This window comes from Ictidomys tridecemlineatus, chromosome 8 (genome assembly GCF_052094955.1).
Source record: "Ictidomys tridecemlineatus isolate mIctTri1 chromosome 8, mIctTri1.hap1, whole genome shotgun sequence".
Taxonomy (NCBI): domain Eukaryota; kingdom Metazoa; phylum Chordata; class Mammalia; order Rodentia; family Sciuridae; genus Ictidomys; species Ictidomys tridecemlineatus.
Window position 1 is genome coordinate 50,391,580 of NC_135484.1, and position 25,128 is coordinate 50,416,707.

The following is a 25,128-nucleotide window of genomic DNA, read 5'->3' on the forward strand; positions in this document are numbered from 1 at the left end:
ACTGATGTACTTCTAACTGTAAACTAAACCAGCAATTATTTCATCAAGGAAAATCTGAGCAAAAGCTCAGACTCGTTCATATATATGGGGGGGGAGGATGAATATGGGGGGATAAGGGGTTTGAAAGTCATAAGAAACCAATGACAACCAATGGCTACAATTACACGTGATTTTGAGGGAAAATGTACAAAGAAACCACTACTCTGTGATTTGGGGTTCCTTACTGGCTGCCTGGACCTCTCATTTCAGTAATTTTTCCTCCAGATATTTGTTCAAAGAGAAATATATATGCGTGCTCAGGAAAGTAGGAGACTGATGAAATAATATTAATTTCAAATTCTCTTTCTCCTGGTTATTTATTGGACGGTTCCAGGGTTCTTTTTAGTTTTTCCAAGGTTCTGTGATAGGGTTCTACTTTGCTCCGCACTTTAATTTTTTTTTTAAATTTTAGTTTCACTAGAGGATACACTGCTATTACCACTCTCTAACCCTTTCCATCTTATCCTACCACCTTCAAATAAAAAAGGCAAAATATTCCTTTATGAGGCAGGATCCCATGGTTTGGGGGGGAATGGCAAGTACCGATTCTTAGTAGTAGCTGCAACCTACCGCAAAAGAGAAACTGCAGCTTATGCTCTCCCTTCTTTCTCCTGCCCTATCCCACTAACTCACAACTCCGCACAATCCTTAACACACACACACACACACACACACACACACACACACACACACACACACACACACACACATCCTCCTCCAGCCTCGCATCCTCTCGCACACCCTACACTGCACGCACGCCAGGATGCCCGCTGCCACAGTAACGCTCAACCCACTCGGCGGCACCACCCATGGCCGTTCCGCCCCCGTCCCACACACCAATGGTTGAGGCCCGCAGCTCCCAAGGGGCCCTTTGATAGGGCAGAGCGACTTGCCACTCTCAGGTCATGCCCCGCCCCCTCCTCGCTCCCCTCGGGAGCTGGAGGGGCCCGAGCATCGGCGAGAGTAGCTGCAAGCAGCCGCGGCGGCGGCGGCGCGTCGTTGCAGTTGCGCCATCTGTCAGGAGCGGAGCCGGCGGGGAGGGGGCTGCCGCGGGAGAGGAGGAGGGGTCGCCGCGAGCCCGAGGCCGCCGAGACCCGCCCGCCGGTCGGCCGCGAGAGCAGAAGCGAGGCTGCGCTCCGAGCCCGGCGTCCTCCGCTGTCCGGGCGCACGGCGCTTCTCCCCGTGCACCGAGCACTCTCCGGGCGCACACAAAGCCGCGGCTCACGCCAGGGAGGGATCCGGCGGCCAGGCCGGGGACACCCCGGCGCCGCCCCCTCGGAGATCTCGGAGGGCCCACCGGCTCCCGGGTCCGCTGCGGAGCTACTGGACCCGCCTCGGCCGCGCCGAAGGAGGGCGGGGAGTGGACCATGTGAATAGGCTTCGGAGCTTGAGCGCCGCACAGGTAAGCTGCCGGGATGCGCCTCTGGAGGCCACGGGGATGCTGCGGAGACGCCCGGCCGCCCGCGCCCCCGCACAGGGCGGCCCCCGCGGCTGGGGCCCCGCGCTGCAGTCCCTCCGCCACTGCCGCCTCTGGGGCACCGCGCGGGGCTGCGGGAGAGTTGGCAGCATTAGGGGTCTTCCCGAGGCCCTGTCGCAGGACACCTTTGTGGGGTGCGGTCCCGAGGTAGCGCAGGGATGGGGGCTCATTTCTTCGCCTGTTAGCCGGCGCCGGGTGGGAATCGGAATTGGCTTGGGGGCGAGGCTGGCCCAGACTCCGCCCCCGCCCTCCTTTTGGGGCCCCCCGTGGGGACTAGGGCTGTGTGTGTTGTTTTAATGTCAAGGATGATGTAATCACTTAATAATTGATGCCCCGTGCTGCTTCCCTCCCCACCCAACCCCTGCCCCACTCCTCCACCTCTGGGCCTCCTCCCTCGGCGGCCGTCGCCTTCCCCAGCGCATCCTACTGCCTATTTCTGGCACCTCCCTTGCACTTCCCCCATCCACCCCTTCACTCTTCCTGTGCCACCACCCACCCACCCTTCCCCTTTCCCCTGTGTCGGAGCCTTCCCTCCTCTTCCTCTGTCCCCCACCCCTGCTGCTCTCTCTAGCTCCTTTCTCCTCCCTTCCCTGCTCACTCGCTGAATTTCCTCTCCACTTCCCTAGATCGATGGTTGTTTTTGTTTGGTCTCCTCCCCTCTCTTATCTCTGCGGCTACAGGCAGAGGGGGACTGGGCCAGAAGAGGCCACCGAGCTTGGGCCCAGGCGGTATTTGCTGGGACACTTAGGGAAGAGGCATAATCAAATCACCCTTCTAGCCTCTCCTTCCCCCAATAAATCACAGAGACTCGTGTGTGTGTGTGTGTGTGTGTGTGTGTGTGTGTAACACACAAAGAGCCCTTTCAGTGCATAGCAGGAGACACACAAAGTACCCAAGGATCATCGGCTCCATGCTTCTTGTTTCTTTTCCCTAGGGCTTCCCTTTCTTTCCTAGGAAGCAGTTGATCTTCTCTCAGAGTCTTTCCTGTCACATTTACCAAAAAAAGAAAGGCCCCCTAGATGCCGGGTGGCAGGTGGCAGCATTTTGCTGTGTTCATAGACCAGTAGTGTAGACTGTCAGCTGCTATGTGTCTTAGATTTAAGGGGAAAATTATCCCAGCTGTTTTGAGAGTTTACTTTTAAGATAACCTCCCCACTCCCTCATTTTACCCCTTCTCCTTTTGAGGATAGTTATAAGAGTTGGGATAGGGTAAATTGGTGTAGGATCAGAAGAATTTTGTTTCTGAATTAGAATTAAATTGGTGTTTGACAAGAGTGAGGAAACCTGACTTGTTTCTTCTATCTAGTCTAAGGCTTCTTTGCTGGAGTCTTTTGAAATGAAATCTGGTCTGCCCTATGATGCTGTTTTACTCTTTTATTCAACTAAGTAACTGAGGACCTGCATTGAATTGGCACTTGCAAGACCATGGAAACTGTCTTGCTTACTTCATGGTAGCCTTCAGATGCCCACACTCTTCCTCTTAACACCTACGCAACTATAATAATTTTCATTTTCTGTCCAGTCTTTCTCCCCAGTCCCTACCCCATGGGCACTGTGCTTTCAACTGAAGAAACTCACAGTCTTTTAGAGGAAGTAGTTTAACTATCTGAGGCTTTGGGGCACTTAGCTCTGAACAGAAGATTTAGAATGCTGAACCTTGGACTATCTGATGTACCTCTTAAAGTAGAAGTGTTAATGAAAAATTTGGGCTTAATGTTCTGTTTTGTAAACAGGTGGCATGTGCTTAATCAATAATGTCAAAACTTTCGTTGGGCCTGTTGATTCCTAAGATCAGGACTATAGCAAGCAACAAAACAGTCTCAAGTTTGTTCTTCAAGAATTTTATCAGAAAAGAGTTATTATGATTCATTAAATATTTGCTTCTGTGCTTTCTAAGGACATTTATGGTGGAACTTTTTACATTAAAAAAAGAAATAGAGTTAATGAGGGTACTGTAAAAACAAAGACTTGTTTGTTGGATGCCAGACACAGAAAGAAAAGTCAGTGCACAATAAACTCGCACTCTGTTGACCAAGTTAGAGACTTAATGATAAGGTTGAATGTGAACAAATGCATACTCTACTTTCCTCTCAGGTTGGAGTCTTAGGTTGGAGTCTCCAACCTAATCTGACTTGCTAAAAATTCTCTTTAACCTTTGGAGTCTGTCACAAATGTCATCTTCCCTCTGAAGACTTCATTAACTCTTTTTTGAGCCATGTTGTTTTCAAATATTAGCAGCAGGCATTATGTTTGTCATGCTGTTTCTACCATTAATTTGGTCAGTACCTTGAGAAAAGGAGCCTAATCTCATTTGTCTCATTTCCTACCAAGTATTACATTAGGAGGTAATCAGTGGTTCATTTAACAATCAACAAATATGAGTTAGATCATTGGTATGGACACCTGTTTTAATTAGGATAATGTTAGCAGCTGTAACAAATAGGCCTGCAAACATATAATCATTCAAAAGCAATGCACATTTATTCTTGCCTATGTAATAGTCCAAAATGGGTGTTTCTGGTCATTGGGTGGCTTTCTTCCATTTGGCAATTCTGAGTCCCTTGCCCCTATCTTTTAGCTGCACAATTACATGGCTTTTCTTTGTAGCCTGTTTTAGCTGACTGGGCAAAAGACAGAATGAAGAGATGTATCCACTTGTAAAATGTCTTGGCCTACAAATGACCCACATCACTTCTACAAACATGAGGGCTATGTATATGGCTAAATTTAATTGCAAGGGGCCCTGAGAAATGTAGGTAAGCCATGTGTCCAGAAAAAAAGGACAAGAAATGTATTTTTGATGAACAGCTCTGCCAAACACTCCCATTTAACAAGGTATATCCACTACCCTCAAGAAGCTTGTTGGCTGATGGTAATTAAATTAAATGGAAATCTAAGAGCCGACACCCATCCTTGCTTTTGTTCTTTTGATTTTGTAAGTTCAGTTATTTTCATCTTAATCATATTTCAGAAACCTTGCTTTTTGTCATGTTTTAAGGGGCCACTTCTCACTCAGTAATCTCTTATCATATAGTCCATCTTTCACTTCCTGTGTTGACTTTGATGTGGTGGTTTTTACTCCAGAAGCACCTTCCTTGGCCTCCATCTTTGTCTGGTGATTTTATAGACTTCCATAGTGGCTAGTGGGATCCTTGGAAATCACATATCCTTAAGAGGAAATGAAGCAGAATAGGAAAGGTAAAACTCATTGCCCCAGGGCCATGCTGATGGTGGAACTCAGGGCTTTGTGCATGCTAGGCAACTGCTCTACCACTGGGACATGGAAGTTTCTAAAGAGAAGGCCAGATGCCCAGCCAGCTCAGCTCTTCAGCTCCACCTGGGCCCCTTCATCAGCAGCTGTCTGTCCTGTGCATTTCTTGGAAGTTTTGAGCTTTCAGATCTCCAGGAACAGGGAAACCTGCTAGTGTTCTGGATAGTCCCTGTTCTCCACAGGTCTCCAAACTATTGCAGCAGTTCTGAATTCTGCCCATGCCTGTGATCATAATTAATGATGCTCTTTCTTTCTGTTTTTGGCTGTGAACACTTTGCTTTATTCATCAGTTCTGCAAACATCAGCCTAGTATGTTATTTTGTGTAAGACATTGGGGGACATGGGGCTGTAGAAATGAATATTCCTGCTGTCCTTGCTCTTCAGAAGCTCAATGTGTACTAGAAGAGATAATAATAATAATAATAATAATAATAATAATAATAATAATAATAAAATAATAATAATAATTAGCTAACATTGATAATTTACTGTGTGTCATGTACTATTTAAGCTCAAATCTTAACAATAATGATATGAAGTGGTTTCACTTATAATTACCATTTTACGAATGGGCAAGTTTCAGTAACTTACTAGTAACTAACCCAAAAGATCATGTAGCTACTAAGTGCTAGAGTCAAAATCAGGCTCAATTAGTTTGGTTCCAAAGCCCTTCCACTAAGTCACTAGGCAGTTCAAAATACTTCATATGTTTATAGTCATGATAGGAATTAAGACATTTTTTACAAGGGAGGTGGGTGGTTAGCATACTTTGGAAATTGAGACTTCTGGTTGATGGAAAACAGAACTTTATATCTAATAAAGTATCCATCCCTACCTTTCTTTCTTCTATTTAGACCCTCATCTGTTATTCATCTGGGAAACAAAAAATAAAATTTGAAAATGCAAAATCAAAGTATGTTGATACTGGAAGTAGTTTCACTCTCTGTGCTTCTTTATTTTAAGCTAGGTCCTTCTGCAGAGGTCCTTCTATATAGATAGGTATGTATGAATTGGTGAATTGTCTGCATTTACAATTTGCCAGACATTGAACTAGTGCTTGGGAGCAAAAAGTGGTGGGTGGTGATCCTGCCCCAAGGAACTTACCTACTGGCTCAACTGAGAAAGGAGGAAGCCTCTGACAGTATTAAACATGCTGATTCTAGGGGTACATACACAGGACACAGAGAGTATGCACAGCAAAGAGGTGGGGCAACCAGACAGTAAAGACTGGAGGAAGAGGTATCTGGGAGTAGGAGTTGGTTAGTTAAATGTGGGAAGGCCACTGCTCCAGAAAGAACTACCCAGAAGGTGAAGGCAGAGACCTTTTGGGATGCTGCAGTTAGTTCACGACCCAATGGGGTGGTAGAGAGATGGAAAAAGGAAGAATACAGGGCTGGAGAAGAAATTGAGAAGATTCTAATAAGTACTTATAAGTGTTACTCAAGAATTATAAGTGGAGATGTGACTTTGACCTATTTTGGATTTTAAAAGTATCACCTGGCCATAGTGTGTGGGCCTTTGGTCAGAGCCAGGCCGACTGATTCAGGGAGGATAGTTACTAGAAACTCAGATGAACTATAGGTGAGGGTCAAAATGGAAGGGATGAAGTGGGGATAGGGTGAGAAAGAGTGATCTGGAAGTGCATAGAAAAGGGGTCTTTGGAAAATGAGGTGGGGAGATAGTGGAAACAGGTAGTACAGTAAACTGGGTGTGTGCAAAGGGAAGATGTCATCACACACACTTTGGACTTCCAGGTGGAGGTGTCTTCATTGCATACATGGGTCTGGAGTAAGGGAAGAGGGCTAGAATTCAAATATAAATTTGTTAGTAGTAAGTGACAGATTCTTGAAGCCATGGATGTGGGTTAGTTCACCCAGGGAGAGTACATGGAGTATAAGGAGCAGACAGGGCCAGAGTGAGCCCAGGAATGCAGGAGGAGTACAGGCCCTGAGTGGGAGAGGTACGAAGTGTTGGACAGACCTGGGGGAGTTCATATCTAGGGCTGCAGAGATAACAAGATACAGAATGAAAAGTGCTATTGGCTTTAGCACCAACAATTTCTGAGCCTGAGCAGCGTAGCATTAGGGGAATGAAAGCGTATAAATCTTAAAACCTGGCACTTCCCAGCCCAGGTAGAAGTACATGTCAAAATCTGCAGAACGTAGAATTGTGAGGGACTCTCTTGCAGAGGTTTTCAAGAGCATATATCATGGGACCCAGAATCTTAGAGATCATATAGTCCAATATGTAAAATGACTTACTTGTGAGAAAAAAATGAAGTACAGAGAGTTCAAGTGACTTGTTCAAGGTGGCAAAGTCATCAAGTTTGTAGCTCAGGTGGGACATGAGGTTAAAAGCATGGAGTTGGAGCAGGGCCCAGGTTTCCAACTATGTGGGCTGGCCCAAATTACCTCCTCTCTCTGTGCCTACCTTTCTTTATCTTTAAAATGGTGAGCAGGAACTATTTTGAGGAGTCAATAGTTAATCAATGTAAAGCACTCCGAATAGTGTCCCCATAAAGAAAAGTTTGATATGTTTATGTGGTAATTATGTACATATGTACACACAGACACACACACACACACACACACACATCTATCCTTTAGGGAAGGTGAAAATGGTTTGTGTGCATATAAGGAAATTTCGAGTAATTTAGAAAAAGATTTGGGTGATTGTCAGTTCTGGAGCAAGAATTTTTCGAGAAGGTAGGAACTTCATTTATGTGGTATGATTGAAAATAGAATTTTTAGTAAGTCTTCTTAAGAAATACTGAGTCTTCTTTATTCTTGAGAATAGAAACAGGAAAGCACTCTGAAGTCAGCCCTTTAAAAGAGTTTCTTTGTTTTAGTCAGACAACCAGATTTTAACCTATTTACAATTAAGTCCCTTGAGATTGACTTCATAATGTATCCTGACTTTCTAAAGGGAGAATGAACTACAGAGTAGGAAAAAAAAAAACATGAATTATGACTGTCATGTACTTGATTGCTGTGAAAAAAGTGATTTGGTTACTTAGAGGAATATAATCATTTATTTTTTTTTAGTGTTTCTGATTGAGCAAATCTAATTTTTAGCTACTAAAACACATAAGTAGTCTGAACAATATTTTCCACATGGACTTGGGTGACATGCAGCATAGACAATTTAGGAATAAGTGACACTCTGGACTTGATTAGAACGCAGTAATCCTAGAAGGATATAAATTGAACTGGATTTATGGCCTAATAAAAACGTGGGAAGCAAAGATAATGCTTACTGACTCATGAAACTTTAACAATGTTTGTGAGACTCCAAGTTGTCGTAATATTTGGACGAGAGCACTTCCCATCCGTCTCCGCCTGCTTCTGAGTGGCCTGCTCTGCACCTTGCTCTAAAGGGGAGGCTGCACTGGGTCTTCTTAGTTATTCTTTGGAAGCAGAGTTTAATCACATGCTGTGCCCTTGCAAGCAAGCCCATGACCTTAAGCTGCGCCTCGCTGGATTGGGCAAATATATACTGAGCACCTATCAACTGTGAGCTGTTAGGAGAAAAAAAAGTTCATCAAGGGAGAGTCTTAGCCTATTGATTACTTTTGTTCAGAAAGCTTTTTGAAGGGCTCCTTGTTTCTGGCCTTGTTTTCCCCTATCTCTAATGGTGTCAAGAAACACACAGCATAACAGCTACTTGCCCATCCCTGAATACACCATACAAATATCAACACTTACATTTTATTGAACCCTGAAGGCCTTTGTTCAGTGCTTGACATACACTAATTTACTAAATCATTACAACTGTGGCAGGCATAGTATTGTTATTCCCATTAGTCACACAAAGAGACTGAGGCTCACAAAGAGTGAGGCCAGGCCTGTGTCACCCTTTTCTCTCCTGCTTTGCTCTGAAATGGGGTGTCTTGTTCCCTGCCTCCTTGCCCTTTCTTTGCACAGTTAGCTATATGTTGTTCGATGGGAGATTCAAAGTCACCTCTGTCTCACTGTGACTCCACTCAAGACATGGCTGCTGGGAAGCCCTTCCTTCACTCCTCAGCCTGTGCTCACAGAGCACTGAGGTACCCCTCATCACAGCCTGACTTGTAAAGCAGAGGGAGTCAGCTGGGGCCTGGGGAGGGTGGGGTGCTGGCTTTTTACACTGATTTGTGAGCTCTTTGGAAATCAGTAACTCTATCTTGCATATGGTCGATTTGCCAACACCCAGCATTATTCCACGAGGACTGTCATTATTATTCCCATTGAAAGGGGGAGAAAACTGAAGCATAGACGTTGATTTAGTCAGGGCCACATGGCTAGCAAGCTACATAAGCTCTTCACTCTAAATTTGTTCCAGCTCTCAAAAGAGCCTGTGAACTGTGAGGGCAAATTGGTACCCAGCAGCTCCCATCCTAAAACTCATTGTTTGTGCATGGTGAACACCAGCCCTCTTGTTCTTCCATCCACCCTGGAAGATTGGAAGATGGAGAATACGGGGAACCAGGTCTTATCTCATGATATGAGCAGGGGGTGCATGAGAGTCTGAGGATCTTCTGCCATGTGAATTCCCAGGCCTTGTTCTGATTTCAGTGGGGAGGGAGCAGGCAGAGTGGAACACTTTGAAAATCTTTTCAGGGAGGACAGAAGCATGAGGCGACAGCTTCTGGAGGGCAGGGAATGAAGCAGGCATAGGGAGTTCGAAGCCACTAGGGTGGGAGCAGGCGGAAGAGAAGCAGAAATCATCAGCTAGCTGGAGTCAGAGGGAGCCTGTCGCAGGAAGGACCTCTTAACTTGTCTTTTAAAGATTTGCAAGTACCTGCACCTTTTGAATGTGCTGGTGGGATTTTATCTGAGGAATTCAAACACTTTCATTTTCTTCAGAGCTTCTATCTTTTAGGTACCCAAAAATAGTAGGCTTTTCAGGAGTTGTATAAGAATTCCATCTGCTTTGTATTGAAAAGTAGGCCTTTAATGGAAAATTAAAATTGAGCCAGATCTCCTTCCCCACAACAAAGCCCAGGGAACTTTTCCCATGCCTTCTTTTAATCTCCAGAATACGTTACTGATTCTGTATTTCTGTGAAATGCTGCCCAGTTTAAGCTCTACTGAAAAGGCAAATAAACACCAAATTCTTTCATTTCCCCACGTGTGTTGGGTCTACTTAGAAGCAATAACAACTTCAAATATTGTCACTTGCGAAATTTGATTTTTGTTTTAATTTTATTTTAATTCCAGTCCAGATATGGTGTGACGTGTTCCCCCATAGTCCAGCATATATGTACTCACTGGGATACTTGAAAAGGCACTGATTTCTGTTAATGGTTTCTCCGGTTGCTCTCTCAGAGTTTGGAGGGTATCACCTTGTATTGTCTGGTTTATTTTCTAACCTGGAAATACAAACACCATGCTTCATTGTTTTTCAGATCTAAAACTCTGGAGCTGAGTTAACAGTGAACTGTAACATTCTAACATTGTCTATTTTTTATCGTTGTCTCCTCCCTAAAAATGTCCCTGTGTGGCTGTCCTTTGTACACCTTTGCGGGATCCTCATTCTCTTGATGTTCTCTTGTTATGTTGTGCCCTTCAGCCTCTCCCATGGTTTGCAAATAACAGTTGCTTCACTTTTTCCCATACTTTCTAGATTGAGTGTGGAGGCGTAGATCCGTGTTGAAATGGAGGTACTGGCTGATGTACATACTGATTCTTTTGCCTTTACTAACCACACAATAAATAGAAGCAGAAAGACCAGATTCCAGAGCCTGGCCTTCTGTGCCTTCCCCAGTCTCTGTGTCCTTCCCAGTCACACCTGGCTCACCTCATCTACCACCACACTAACCTGGATAACACCTGCTATCTCATGAATATGAAAGAAATGTTCTGGCTTTTCTTTTCCTTTCCTGGAATCCACAAATCCTTCATTTCCATTAGAATCCCATTCATTTGTCAAGGCTCAGCTGAAATCCCAGTTTTCTCCTTCTCTTCCATTAAACATTTGTATCTCTCAATTGCTTTCAGTCTCTGATGACTTAAATTAGTAGTTAAATTCTGATACAAGAAAGCCAAGGTTCAGAAGATTTTTATGACTTGCCCAAGCTCAGTAATTGATTTAGCCGAGACTCAAGAAATCCATATGTATGGGTCTTGCCCTCTCAGGAAACCGAAGACTCTTGGCCCCATGTGTTCCAAATCTTGTTTGCTGTGCCACCTTTTTGTCTGTCCATCTATAGCATGCAGTACAGTGTCACTCTCAAGGTAGGTACTTAGCAGATGTTACTTAGACATGTCCTGAATGTGCAGCTGGTTTCCTGGGCATCTGGATGCTAGGGTGTCATCTGCTTGGATGTTGAGTTTCTGTATTTTCTGGTGGCTGCACATTTACTTCCTATATGATTTAGGCTGGGTCATTGTCCTAGACCATTTTAGGAACTACCATTGTGTCTTGGAACGATTTGTGTTTTAAGATCTTTTGTTTAGAATCTTAATCATTTTGTTAAAAGTCAAAAAAGCAGTTACTTCTTTTCCTTCTGCTTTCACCAACACAATTTTAACCAAAAAAGAAAAAGAAAAAAAGGAAGGTATTCAGTACAGAATGATATATGAGACCAGGGAGAAAATACAGAATGATTCAAAATCTGGAGGAGACCAGAAGAGTACAAGACTGAATGATGGGAGAGAGAAGAATAGCTGAATGGGCTGCTGGTATTGAGGAAGAGAAAGCAGGTGCTAGCTTTTTATGCACCCACCTATTTCTAGACCTCTCAAAGCATGGTTTACTTGAGCCCTCAGCCAGACAGAACACAGCCTGTCCGTGGGATTGCCTTTCTCTCTAGGCATTAATTGTGTTTGCTTTGTGGCATGATCTGAAGAATCTCCTCAGCAGCGGAGGGCTCTATCCCAGACTTAAGGTCCTTTCTACAAAGTAAGGATTTGACACAGCAGCCCAACTTCAGCCTTTTCTTTGTATATCCTTCAAAAGAATGATAGAAAATAAGCTTTATAACATGTTTTCCATGGTTGGGGGAGGGACTACCCCAGTCATTTCTGTAACAAAAGACATATCAACATGAGGGGTAATGTTTGCCAGGCATTCATTAAGCCTCAGCTACCTGGACACAGCATCCTGGGATTCTTCATTACTGGCTTCCCCCACCTGACCCTCACCTACATGCCAGATTCAATGCACTGGGATGGAGAGCAGCTGTGGATGCAGGCCAGCTGCTACAGCAAAAGGAAGGGGGCAGCGTACCTTGTGTTCCTCTTTTTTGAAATGCTATTTCAATCTTTGGGAACCGGTGGTAGGGTGTTTTTTCTTGCTTAACCAAGCACTGTCTATGATTTAAATGCTTTGCTGGCCCCCTCCCCACCACCACATCCTCTGCCTTAAATGTAGGAGATCACACTCTGCTCTGACGAAAGTGCGCTTTTCCCCTTTGCTGGCACATAATGTCACTACTTCCTGTATTTACCCAGTTTGTTCACGTGCAGATACTTTTGTGCCTGTCATTGTCAATATTGTCCATTTTTAGAGGCAAGTCTGTGTAATACTAAATTAAGTTGTGCACTTATTCAATGCTTGTTGATTATGATTCTAAGCTTCCCACTGTTTTGTAGTCATTATTCAGCAGATTCTTGATTTCAGGTACCAAGAGGTTTTTCCTGGAGGTAATTTTCTTAGGGGCTGAAAATTACTTATCAAAGACCATGAGGGGTGCATGGGAAGAATCTATAAAGACTATGTGGATCAAGCAGAACCAGATCTTCTGTGGGTAAAAGTAGCTCCTGGGAAAAGGATGAGTTCTGGTTATTTTATTCAGAAATATGATCCAAAGAGGATTGGCACTTGGAAAACTGCAGCCCCCAAAGTTATCTGGCTGTACCTCAGCCAACATGCCATATAGGAAAGAGCATAGTGCATGAAAGTTTTAGAGGGGGCATCTAAGGCAAGCCCCACTGTCTTCCCTGATCCTCATACCTCCAGTTGTGACAGAAGTACTGTGTTCTTTGGATGAAACTCCCTGGCTAGTCCTCACAACAATGATCTCATGTAGCTGAGATCCAGAGCAGCCACCGTGAGAAAATCCCTGCTTTGTGGTCCCCACCGACTCACCCACCTGAGCTCTCAGTGCCCCCTGCCCTGAGCCACTAGAGAGGGAGGTATTGGTGAAGTAGGAGAGAGAGCTGGCATAATGGACAGAAGGGGCTTAAAGATTCAAACAAGCACTAAACTATAGGATGGGTGTTAATAGATAGAATAAAACACATTCTGGATTTAGATCTGACTGGAATTTGCCGGTTTTTAATGGTTCCCCTTAGCCCAATTTGGTGAGTTTGACTGGTAATGCTTGTCCCTTGGGAATGGAAAATCTGACCTTGTGGTGACCTTGAGTGAAGAATTGGCTCAAATAGTCAAGTGAGTAGGATGTTCTCAAAGACTGAAGAAAACATCAGCTGAATTAGCTGAAAGTAGGGATCAAGGCTGAATAGCCCTGGTGTAAGATAAGGTAAGGAAGGACTGAGTGAACAGATAAGGAAGGAAGGGTCTGAGGTCTCAGGGATGTGTTGAGTGAACACAGCAGGTTTAGAAGGAGAGAGAAAGACAACAAGGCCCCTGAAGGAAGGAGTCCCACAGGGGAGTATCTGTATGGATCAAGGATATCAGATGTAAAGAATTCAAGAATGGAAAGCCATTCTTGAATTCTTTATGCATAAATAATGCCTTCTGGAAGAAGGACATGTCAGCCTGTTGCTGGTGCTTTTTTTTGTTTTGTTTTGTTTGCTTGCTTTTAAATCCTGGATGAATGTTCTGGACCTTCCAGACCTTGCATCATGAGCAGCTGGTTTAGTGGGAATAATATTTTCAACTGGTATTCAATTTACTTTCCCTTCCTCCTAATTCTTATCACCCAGGGAGTCTTCCCCATTGAGGTTAAAGATTCTATTACTTCAGGGGGAGACCAGAACATGGCCAAGGACAAAGAAGACATTGTTCAGCTTTTGAAGTTCAAAACAGGCCCTTCAAGCATGTTTCAGAGACCAGTTAGCCCTGCCTTCATTTAAGAGGCAGGCTTTGTTAGGGGAAAAAAAAAAATGACTTGTGGATTCCAGAGAACCAGATCGCAGAAGGGGATGGCATGTCCTGCACACTTAGCTGTGAACAGGAGGGAGGCTGCAGGATAGTTTCTCTTTGTCCAGGAAGGAGAGAAGCCCTTCCTGAGTTAGTGGGAGGAACTTGTAGAGATTCTAGACTGAAGAAATGGGTGGGTCACTGAGATCCAATGCCCCAGTTCCTGGACTTCAGCTTGAGAGATAAGTGAGATGTTAGAAACTCCAAGAGGCTGAAGGAAGCCCCCAACGCAGAGGGCACTTGTACCTTGCATCCTGTCAGGAATTCTGGAAGGAAACCACCTTGCAGTGCACCCTGCAGTGGGGCTTTGTTAGGCAGAAGCAGGCCCCAGTATAGTGTCCCCTTTCAGTTTCCCAAAGCCTGTATGTGGTGGCGTAGGGGAAATCTCAGCAGTCCAACTTGTCAGGTTGGGGAACATGGAGATGCTGAAGAGCTAGAGATCAAAATGGAGAGGGCGTGGAAGGCAGCATGTTGACCTCACCACTGGAGACCAGCAGGGGTCATGGCCACAGATATGCTGAGCCCTTATGAGGTGGTGACCAGCTACATCAGCAGTCAGCCTACACACAAAGACAGGGGGACAACACGTCCCACAGAGGCCACTGAGGGCTTGGAGGGCAACACTTGAGCCAGACACTGTCTCCATCACTGCCTGGTGGAAGTAATCTTCCCCATGGGTGAGAAGGGAAAGGGAAAAGAACAGCCCTGAGGGGCATTGGAAGTGAGTAATTTGACTACTTGCCCGAAGCAACTGAAGGTTTAACTCTGAAGAGAATACATTATCTGGAAATAGCAAGATTGTCTTTCTACCATAAGCAGGAACACAGTGTTCATAATCAAATTGAATTCAACCTTTGAGATTCAACCATTTCAACCCTTTCACAGGTCTTCACGCAGTAAGTGCACATTTGGGCTGCATTTGGGCTATATTTTTATCTGTTTGGGGGCAGATTTACTTATGCTTTTCCTTTGAGTAATCCATGGTTTAGGATACCTGTATTAAGCTTATTTTGGACATGAGGAGTTCTGTCCTCTCGGAGGGCAAAGCTCTCTACCTGATGTTTCAAAGAGTATTGCAGGGATATTGGTGGGGATTCTGGCTGCCCATTGTTTGCAGGTGGCAGTTCTTCCCAGTGCAGTGCAAGGAAGTACCTTGGTTCCCTGGGGGCCTCAGGTGGGTGGAAAACATTAGAGTTTCAGGGCCTTTATCAGTGACCTCACTGCCTGCCATGATAGAGGCCAAAGAAGAATTTTTATTGTGTCTGAATTCTTCATTTCCTGTTTTAAAGGTAACAGGGTGAAGACTAGAAATATGCTCCTAAATACAAGGGGAAATGCTCTTTGTTTTTATTCAATCCCCAAGTACTAAATAAAGCACCAGTTTATGAAAGGATTCATTTCCAAGTATAATTCATACGTACTTACCAGAACACTCAAATGAGAGAGGGGGAAAACTCTTTTTAATTACATTTCATCTCTCTCTGACATTCATACAAGGATGATGCTACATTTAAGAAGATGTCTTTCAAAACCTGCTGTTCCTGGAAATACCTAGTAATTTTGGAAGGGAAATCTTTAGGCCTGCTTTCAAAGCATTCCTTTGTTGGGGGTGTGGTGGGGAACTGCCTATTGAGACACTGTTTATATATTTTCCTACCAGAAGATTATTACCGTGGTACTGAGCAAATCTCAAAACATAAATACATCTCATGTTTTCCCTTGTCTGTCAGTGGTAATCAAGGGAGGTGGAAATGGGGCCATAATGTAAATCAGGAGGTGTTCCTGCATAGATAAAATAATAGAATTTTTTAAAGTGCTGATTTATGAACTGGCAGATTTAAAAAAAAATAGTTTGGACCTGTGAAATACTCCTATTCAAAATCTATTTAAAATCAAAATTATTAAAACTTAAAAAACATGTTTATACACATTAGAGATAAAAAGTCTTTTGTATCACTTATCTGAGCATTTGCAAAAACATAAGATAGTAATTATTTTTTGCTACATAATTTACTCGCCCTGGTTTTTGTAGCCTTGTCTCTAGTATGCATTTTACTGATACTTTTCGTGAAGAATAAATTGTTTTTAATTTTCTTATGAAGTTGCCTGTGATCCCTTCAGAGTTGTTTATAGTTAGTATTTGAAGTTAATACTTCCAGTTGGCATTTATGTGTACACCACAGTATTTCTAATTGAGAAAATAGCTCTTTCTGCAGATGTAAAGTCCCTGGTAAGCTCAGAGCAATTTTGCTAAGTAGGGGCTCTTCCAGACAATTTTTTTTTTTAGAGTGAAATGTGTAAATATTTTGTTCTTATTTTCACAGGTCTTTCCCCCTCATTTAGAATTCTTATCTTCAACAAATGTTTTTACAAGACAAAACTTAGGAAATAAATTGATATATGATCTTTTTGAATGTTTTGTCAGATGTAGATGATATAAAATCATGGGCCTTCTCAATTTCACCCCATTCTGCTACAGATCATAAATGTATCCAATTAAATCTAGGAGCACCATCGAAAGATTGCCATGAGTCAAGATATTACAAAACATCATAGTATAATTTCAGAATTAAATCTTGGGTAGTATTCAAGTCTTATCATTTAATGTGTTCAGTTCCTCCTTCCTTTGCTTTCATTGGGATGAATTTCAACATCTTCTGTTCACAAGCCTTATTTTCAATTAACTGCAACGTCTTCAAAAGCTAGACTATTTTGGTGCTTCATTCATTGCTTTGATCAAAGATTTCCAACTGGTTTGGAACAGAATGCACCCAAAATTCAGAAGACTTGCCTATCATAGTGTTAAGGCACACCCAGGTCAATTCAGAGAGTGGGTTCTCAAACACAACCCAGGTGATGATGGATGACAGGTGGCAAAGGGAGGCATGTACTGCTGTGCTATTTTTTGCTGAACATTGGCTTTGACACAAAAATTTTGTAGGTTCGGTTTTTCTAACTGGGCATATATGATACAGTTTGTCAATTTCTACATCTACAATTTTCTTTCATGTTTGGAAGGCTATACCTACCTGGATTGAATGCAGTTATGAATTATGCATGTGCCACCCCAAATTCTAAGTCATTTTCTGCTCCATAGTTTTCTTGAAAAGTAAGAACATTATTTTTTAAAAAAAATTTTTCTAGATGTTGATGGACTTTTATTTTATTCATTTATTTATATGCAGTGTTAAGAATTAAACCCAGTGCCTCACACATGCCAGGCAAGCACTCTACCACTGAGCCACAACTCCAGCACCAAAGAACATTTTTAGCATCACAAAATTTTTATATGTATCATCACTGCAAAAACAAGTAATTTCATCTTCTGTGCTGAACTTTGCACAATTTACAGCAGTGTTTACAATAACAGAGCTGTTTCACCTGTGACAGAATAAACTTCTCCAAATTTTCTTTTGATCCTACGAAAAAGTTTAAAATACCTGATAATTCTACCATAACATTGGAATCATTGAGTTGTTTAAAGTTTTTTGTTCTGCTAATGAAGCTGATACATTACAGATACTTTACACACACACATACACACATACAGACACACACACACCCTGTCAAAAGTAATCTAAATCAATTATTGTGGTACTGAGTATTGAACCCAGGGGTGCTTATCATCGAGCTAAATCCCCAGCCCTTTTATTTATTTATTTATTTATCTATCTACCTATCTATTTGAAAATTTTGAGACAGGGTCTCTCACTAAGTTGCAGAAGCTAGGCCTCAAACTTGCAGTCCTCCTTCCTCAGCCTCCTGAGTCACTGGGATTACAGGAATGCACCACCACCACACCTGGTGGGAGAGCAGAATCAATTAAGAACAAGTTGTCATCAGCACTATCTTAATACAATAGCTATTAACATTTGCTGGTGCCTCTTTAGCAGATTTGTGACTTGGGGTTTATGTAGTCAGGAACACCCCTGTGGCTCCCATGGTGGTTAGTCAATATCAACAAGCATTCTGTGCTAAATAACATGTATCATCAACTTTCTTGACAAACAAAATTGGGGTCTGTGGTGTGACTTGCCTAGCATCACCAAAAAAAAAAAAAAGATATTGCAAAAAAAAATAATATAACCATTCAATAAATGAGAAAAACACTGTAATGAGGGCATTCAGACAATTCCTTGAAAGATCTTTAGCAGGTCTATTTCCTGCAAATATTTCATGCACACTTTTCATGTATAGCATTCTGTGCTTCCATTTCACCCTTCTGACTTGGTGTTCTGTACCTCTCAGGCTCGACATGGGTCCCAGCATAGCGACAGCCAATGAGGGGGAGTAGCAATGCAGAATATTTCTCTCACTGCCCAAACTGGTGTAGTTAGCTTTTCTAGATTGCTCACGTCCAAGTGCTCTTTGTTGTATCCGTGAACATTCTGTGTGTTGCAATTGAAAAGGAGGTGTTACACCAAGATAGGAAAAGGACAGGGAAAAAGATGGATGGCCATCAGTCATCTTTCAGATTTAATCACGTGTTAAGGTAAATTCCCTTTGCCATAGAGTTGTCTCACGGGTATGCAAGACCATAGCAGAAGCTACAACTGTGAAGTAAAGATTACAAAACTCACTCCTGGTGTGTTTTCATGCACCTAATAGTAATACTTGGTTTACAAAGTGGAACATCTTGGACAAATGCTTGCTCTGACAGACTGCTGGGGCAGCAGGAGGGGATGAGCACTGTCACAGACAAGGGAGGGTGCACACTCACCCTAGTTAGACTACACTGCTCCATCTGCTGCATGTCCTCCTCTTTCATCCGGACTGCACTATTCCCGAAACCTTGCTGCCCTGTCCTTCTCTACTCTTGACCCATCCGATTCTACTTCCCACAATGGCCGAGGGAGTTTTTAAAAGTAGATTACATCACTTCCCTCAGCATCTTCCTATCGCAGTTGAAATCAGGTCTGGTTCTCCACCGTGGCCCAAGGGGCCCTCTGTGCCCTTGCCTTTGGCCAGCTGCCCCCTTCTGAATAATAAGCTTCCAGGGAGAGCTACCTGACTGTTTTCTCTGTCACTCTGGCTCATGAGAGAGTTGCTCAGGTTGTTTACTTGATGAAAGAATGTGACTTACTTAGAGTTGAAGAGAAGGTGTGTCTTGCTAATTCCTAGGACTAAGGAAATTCAGGTCCAAATCTCAAGGTCCCAAATATTATTTCTGTCTCTGATCACGAAGTTAAGAGAGCAAAATGAATTCCAGGACCAGGTCTTCTCCATTAGCAGAGGTCTTGTGATGCACACAACCGTTCTGATTCTGTAGTCTCCTAGCCCCTCCCCACCGCATGGAAGGAAGCATGAATTATAGGGAGTCTATTGTTTTCATCAGCATCGGATCAGAGACTTTGTTTTAAACACATCTGGCCTACATAACTAGGTAAGGTGTGCCTCTGGATAATGGGGGGAAACTGAAAGGCAAAAGCTCTCAGGGACACAGGGTGGTGGTGGTAAAGGATTACTTTGAAGTCGTGATTTTGAGACCCCGGGTTCTGGCATAACGGCTTTCTGTTGCTTCTCTTTTCAAAACATGCTACTGCTCAGTTTTATCATGAATGCCTTTCCAAGGACAGTAAATGGTTTTACACACTATGACATCGTTTCCATGGCAACTAATGTATTTCAGCAAAGAGAGACTGTGAGAGAAGTAGGCTAAAAAGGACAAATACAGAAATGGCACAGTGTAAAATGTGGGGCAGTGTGTGTTGTAGTAAAGATTTTTCATTTTTTTCTTCTCCCACCCCTTTTCTTTTTCTGACTTCTTGTTTAGAAAAACCTGAATAACAGGATCTCAGCTTCTGAATTCCATCTAATAAAATTTTTACTGCACCAACACTATTTAGTATTTTGCTGACACAATTTTTTTAGGTGGCACCTGGGTTTTTTTTTTTTATCTGTTTGCTTTAATGTGATAATCATGTAATGAATGCACGTGTCATTTTATCTCTCTTAATGATATACTCTCTTCACCCCCACCCACTCTCCTCTGGCTAGTACCCTACTTCTCTGCTGCCTTTTACCACAGCACTTTTTGAGAGGATTATTACATTACCTGTCTCCACATGGCATTTGATAGCAATTGAAGTCATTCCAAGCAGCCTTTCACTCCACTGTTTGATCTGGGATCACCAGTTGTCACATCCCCATTCTCTAAGTCTACTACAGTTTACCTCTCTTCTTCTTCTTCTTCTTTTTTTAAAAGAAGCTAATGTGCTCAAGTATACTTTTCAATATTTCTACAAAGTACCAAACCTTGTAGTCGTCAACCCTGGTTTAAAAAAATAAACAAAAGGAACTTGTCACCCCTCTTTGTGAATTGGAATGTATTTGCATTATCTTGTTTTTATGACAATAAAAACTTTGGTGTTCCTAATTGACCCCCCAGGAGTGGAGCAGATAGCAATCAGTTTCTTCAACAGAAAAGGCATAGGCATTATGATTTGCATGGCACATTTTAAAAATGTAAACACACAGTTTTAAATAGGGCATTTTATATAAAAACCGGGGGTTTCCAGCTTCTCTTGAAAAAAAAAATGGCAGGTTTGGCAAAATTGAACGTGCCTTCTGTAGTGACAGCAGTCTGCTCAGGCAGCATGTGACTGTCCTCTTAGAAACGGGCTGGGCTCTTCAGCCATCCTGCCTCCACTCCCCTGCTTTGCTTTTGCTAGCATTACCTCCCTGACCCCTGGTTTTTTGTTTTTTTTTTTTGACATATGACCCTTGCTGCATCCCTTGTCATCCAGTCACAGAACTCATAAGTAGCAAAGCTGGGGATTGAACTTGTTTTCCCAGCCGACTGCTTCTTCCCTGACTGTGGACCCAAGAGTACTTTAGAGGTCAGTGGTGAGGGGCATCCTTAGGTGGTAGATTCTACATTTTGTCCCTTTCTAATTAAAATAGGCGAGGCAGTGAACAGCACTGGTTGCCTCCGTCAGAAGCTGTGTGCGCTTTTCGTCACGTTGTGCTAGACAAAGGTGCTGGCCATAAATGTAACTTTTACATGTGCAGAGAAACACTGGCTAAAAAGGAGAAGCTCTGGCATAACCTAGGTTTCATATCTTGTAAGTTTTCAATGAGCAAATATTACCTGTTTAGGAGGCAAAGTGAATATTTATGTCATTAAGAATGAGAGCACATACAGCATTGACTGAGCCCTGTGCTGCCCTGCCTGTGTGGGACACACAAGGGTATCCCCCTACACCTTTGCTGTCTTTTACCAGACTAGACTCTCCCCTGAATGGAAGTGTGCTAAAGACGCCCCTGGGGTGGCATCATCTTGCGCTGGCCTTGTTGCTGCCCTGCTTTCCTTGCTGTTTGAAACATGCACTTACTGCTTCACCTGGGGGGCAAGACAGGAGAAGAGGTTGCAGTTGCCACCATCTCTAACATCGTTAGTTTTCTGTGTGCAGGAGGACTCTGGAGAGCGAGATAGTCTGGGGCCAGGATGAATGGCTAGAGGAAAATGCCTTTTTCCTGGGGAAACAGGGCAACGAGAAATGTCCCACAACAAAGAGCCTTGTCTGAGCTGGGCCTTGTCTCTGGGGCTTGATCCAGCTGTGGGGTGCACAGGCAATTGTGGTGACCTTGAACGTGGATGGTCCCACACACTGCGTGCCTGTCTGCAGCTGCACTGGCCTGGGAGAGCCCACTGTGAAAGTGGGCCTGTTCCTGGGCTTCAGGCAGAGAGCCAGGGGCCTCCCCTTTACCAGAGAGCATTGAGAAACTTCTGTGTATGCTCTGTATGTGTCTCAGCTTTCTTTGGGATTATAGTAGCGTCTGGCCCTGCCTGGTCTTTTTTGTGCTTTGGATCCTAAGTTAAGAATAACCGAAGGAACACTTGTCCCTGTTGACAGGCTTGATAAGGAAATTGCTATCAAATGGCTATTTTATCCTCATTCGCCACTGACATCACACCACGTACAGTTCTGAGGTTCCCGGTTCAGTTGTGATTGAATAGAGCTGTGATCCCTGGAGCAGAAAGAAACCATTCAGATGTAACTATGTGAAGACCGAAGATGTGTCCAGTAACGTGCAGATGTTTTTTGGCAGGTCAATGAATATTTTAAATCTTTTGTAAGTAGTAGAAGAGGTTGAATTTGGAACAGAGAATATACTGTGGCAAGAGGAAGGCATATCTCACTTTTTTCCATCTCCCATATTTTTTCAATAATCAAGCAAAACCCTGAACAATGATTTAAATCTTGAATTCATGTATGAGATGTGATTATGACCATGATGTATTGAATTTCAGTTTCTCAATCACATTTTTAAAATAACAAGAATTGCTGGTTAATATTAAAGTAAAAATTCCAGATTTGATCTCTGTCACTTATTTTGAAGCTAAAGGCCCAAGATGGAATTTGAAGAAGGTGGTCATCTTCTGGTTAAGGGCATGTTGTGTGTGAGATGTGGTCAGGCTCTGCATTTATATGCTTGGTCTCCACCCATCCAATACAAGCAACACCACCTCGTAGTGCAGGAAGGAATGGGCTCCGTTTGATTTAATATAGACTCATTAGCCACTCTGTCACTGCCCCTTGTCACCCCTTCACTCACTTCACTTGTCACCCCTTCCTCACCAGCTCCTGCATGTTGTGGGCACAGTGGTTAGGGCCATCCTGGCCTCTGGAGAGCTAGCAGTTCTAACAGGGAGGCAATGAAACAGGCCCCACATAAAGTATAGGAAGAACACAGCAGAGGGGAAAGCTAATTCTGTACACAAGTGTGGGCAAGGAAAACAGTGAAAAGATGATTGTGAGCTGGGCACTGAAGGTTGATGAGGAGAAAATTATACTTACCCAGCAGGGTTGGTGAGATTGGAATGACAGCACTTAGCCCGTGCCAGGCATATGCTGGAGGCTGCGTCTCTTTTCCTGCTCCTCATTGCAATACACACAGATTGAAATTACAGAGGTACCATGCAAAAGTTTGCTCCTACCTCTGGCAACTTCTCAGCTGGCCTACAACATCTGTCACAATCTGACCTCTGTCTCAGTTTCCTACCTTTCCCCCTGCAGCCTACTGCCATGCACTTAGCCACCTCTCTGTCCTGTAGTACTACCAAGTCGGTTGTCATTCACTGTCATTCACGTGACCAGTGCTCCTTTCACCATCTGGTTGCTCTCTCTGCCTGAGCCATCCTTTTGTAAGGTATGTGGGGCGATCTGCTGTGGGTATTTAGGAGAGCAAGGAGGCTGGAAGAATAACTATGTCAGAAGAGATTTCAAAGTTGAGGACTTCCCAGTTTTATTTTTAGAGAACTTATATCTTCCTCCAAAGTGGGAGGTTGATCTGCTCTAAATAGTTGGGATTAATTCACTTTTGGTCAGGGTCTTATCCTTTGACTTCAATTCCTGCAGTTGATCAAACATTTGTAGCATTTATGATCAGCCTTTTCACTCTAGTATCTGGGTTATGTTCATTGTTTGCCAAATAAAACATTAGCAGGAAAAATAAAAGCACGAAAAATGCTTAGCAGGAAAAATAAAAGCATGAAAAACGCTCTAATGTCCCAAAGCCCAGAGTTGAATAGGAAGGCAACTGTTTATAATGTCTGTATAACTGTATATGCGTGGCTCTGTCTACACAAATGTGCTCACACAGGGAGTTGGAGGAGCCTATCTGTCCTTCAGGCTTGGAAATATAAAACATAAAACTTAGACTCAGAATATAGATAAATCAGAATAATTGGTCAATTTTTTGAAGAAATGATTTTTTAAAAGGAGTCATTTAAATAAAAAGTATCTATTTCACTTAAACATTTGATAGCTAAAACTTATTCTCAATTTTTCAGAAATACCTTTTACTTAACAAAGGTATGTTTTTGTTGTTGTTGTCGGTATTGTTGTTTGTTTGGTGCTGGGGATTAAATCCAGTGCTGTGTAACCACTGAGTAACATCCCCAGTCCATTCTTATATTTTATTTAGAGACAGGGTCTTGCCAAGTTGCTCAGGACCTAAGTTACTGAGGCTGGCTTTGAATTCACGATCCTCCTTTGAACTCAGAATCCTCCTGCCTCATCCTCCTGAGCTGCTGGGATTACAGGTGTGCGCCATAATACCTGGCAGTATGTGTGGTTTTTAAAAGCCAGTGCCACTATTCATTCCAAATGGGATTGCCATGTAAATTTTACTTTTAGGAAATTCATTTTATCTGTTCTTGTCCTCCTTGAAACAATGGAACTGGTGCCTGAAAATATCTCAAGCAGTCTTGCTTGAAAGTTGTTCATGTTAAAGCTATGGAGTCCCTCTTTCGGTTTATGGCTACAGGATGATGCGTACATTGTCTTTGTTAGTTTACTCCATCTGTTTAATGTGCCTGAAAAATAAATTGGATGGTGCTATATACATGTGTGGAGAATAAGACGGTGTGTGGTAGTGAGCCAGCAGCTCCAAATGGACTTCCAGTTTTCCTACTGATACCAGTTGCTGAAGTGCTGTGGAGCAAAGGCTCATTTCTTCAGAGCTATTGAGACTCCGGCATCCTGAGTTGCTGCAATTGTGTGATATGCATAAGATATGCAATATGCAAGTTTCTTTTCTACCCTGGATAAGGATTCTTCAAGTGTTTTTTCGGAAGCAGATGAAGGAGTCTTTCACTTTGCAAACAGAAAACTTCTTGGTATGACCTATAAATCACAACAGCTCTCCTAACCTATATAAGAATGTTCAAGAAGGGAAGTCAAACTTCCACTGTAAATATGTTCCCTTTGGTGAAAAGTTCTCAGTGCTGAATTGCTTTTCTCTGGTTATAGGGAGGCAAATTAAATTTCTGGACAAAGAGAATTTCTGTTTTGTACAGCACAGCAGCATCTAGCACCCCAGTGAGCTAGCCAGATGAAAGGTCATATATTGTGGTGTCTCCTTGGTTAGTGCAGGAGAGCATATCTCAGAAGCCAGAAGAGGTGGGTTGCTAAGGTACGGCTATCGAGGCATGCTGATTAGCACATTCTCTCCCTCCGACCTCCATAGTGGTTTCTTGCTTGTCTGCAGCAAGTTCATGATTTGAATACCCATCTTCAGAGAACAATATATGAGTTTCTAATTCTCTTCCCCATGGTCACTTTTTCTTTCCTTCATTCTGAGTCATCTTTGATTAAACTAAACAAATATGTTACTGTTAATTATACATCTTTTCAAACAGTGTAAAAATTCTTGTGTGTGTATGTGGGGGGGGTTGCTTTTGATGGGGATAATAATTTATAATGGGGGTGTTTAAAACCATAGACCAGGAAGAAAAATGCTGAGAAGC

The 25,128-nt window shown here is 43.0% G+C and overlaps 1 protein-coding gene across 2 annotated transcripts in view; it reads left to right on the plus strand.

The window, feature by feature from the left end:
• The first annotated feature begins 1,302 nt into the window (after window positions 1-1,302).
• Fyn (FYN proto-oncogene, Src family tyrosine kinase) overlaps window positions 1,303-25,128 on the plus strand; it is a 200,268-nt gene continuing 176,442 nt past the window's right edge. For both annotated transcript variants that reach the window (XM_005337419.4, XM_040283226.2), the window contains exon 1: window positions 1,303-1,441. The gene's annotated coding sequence lies outside the window, so the exon portion shown is untranslated. The remainder of the gene's footprint in view (window positions 1,442-25,128) is intronic.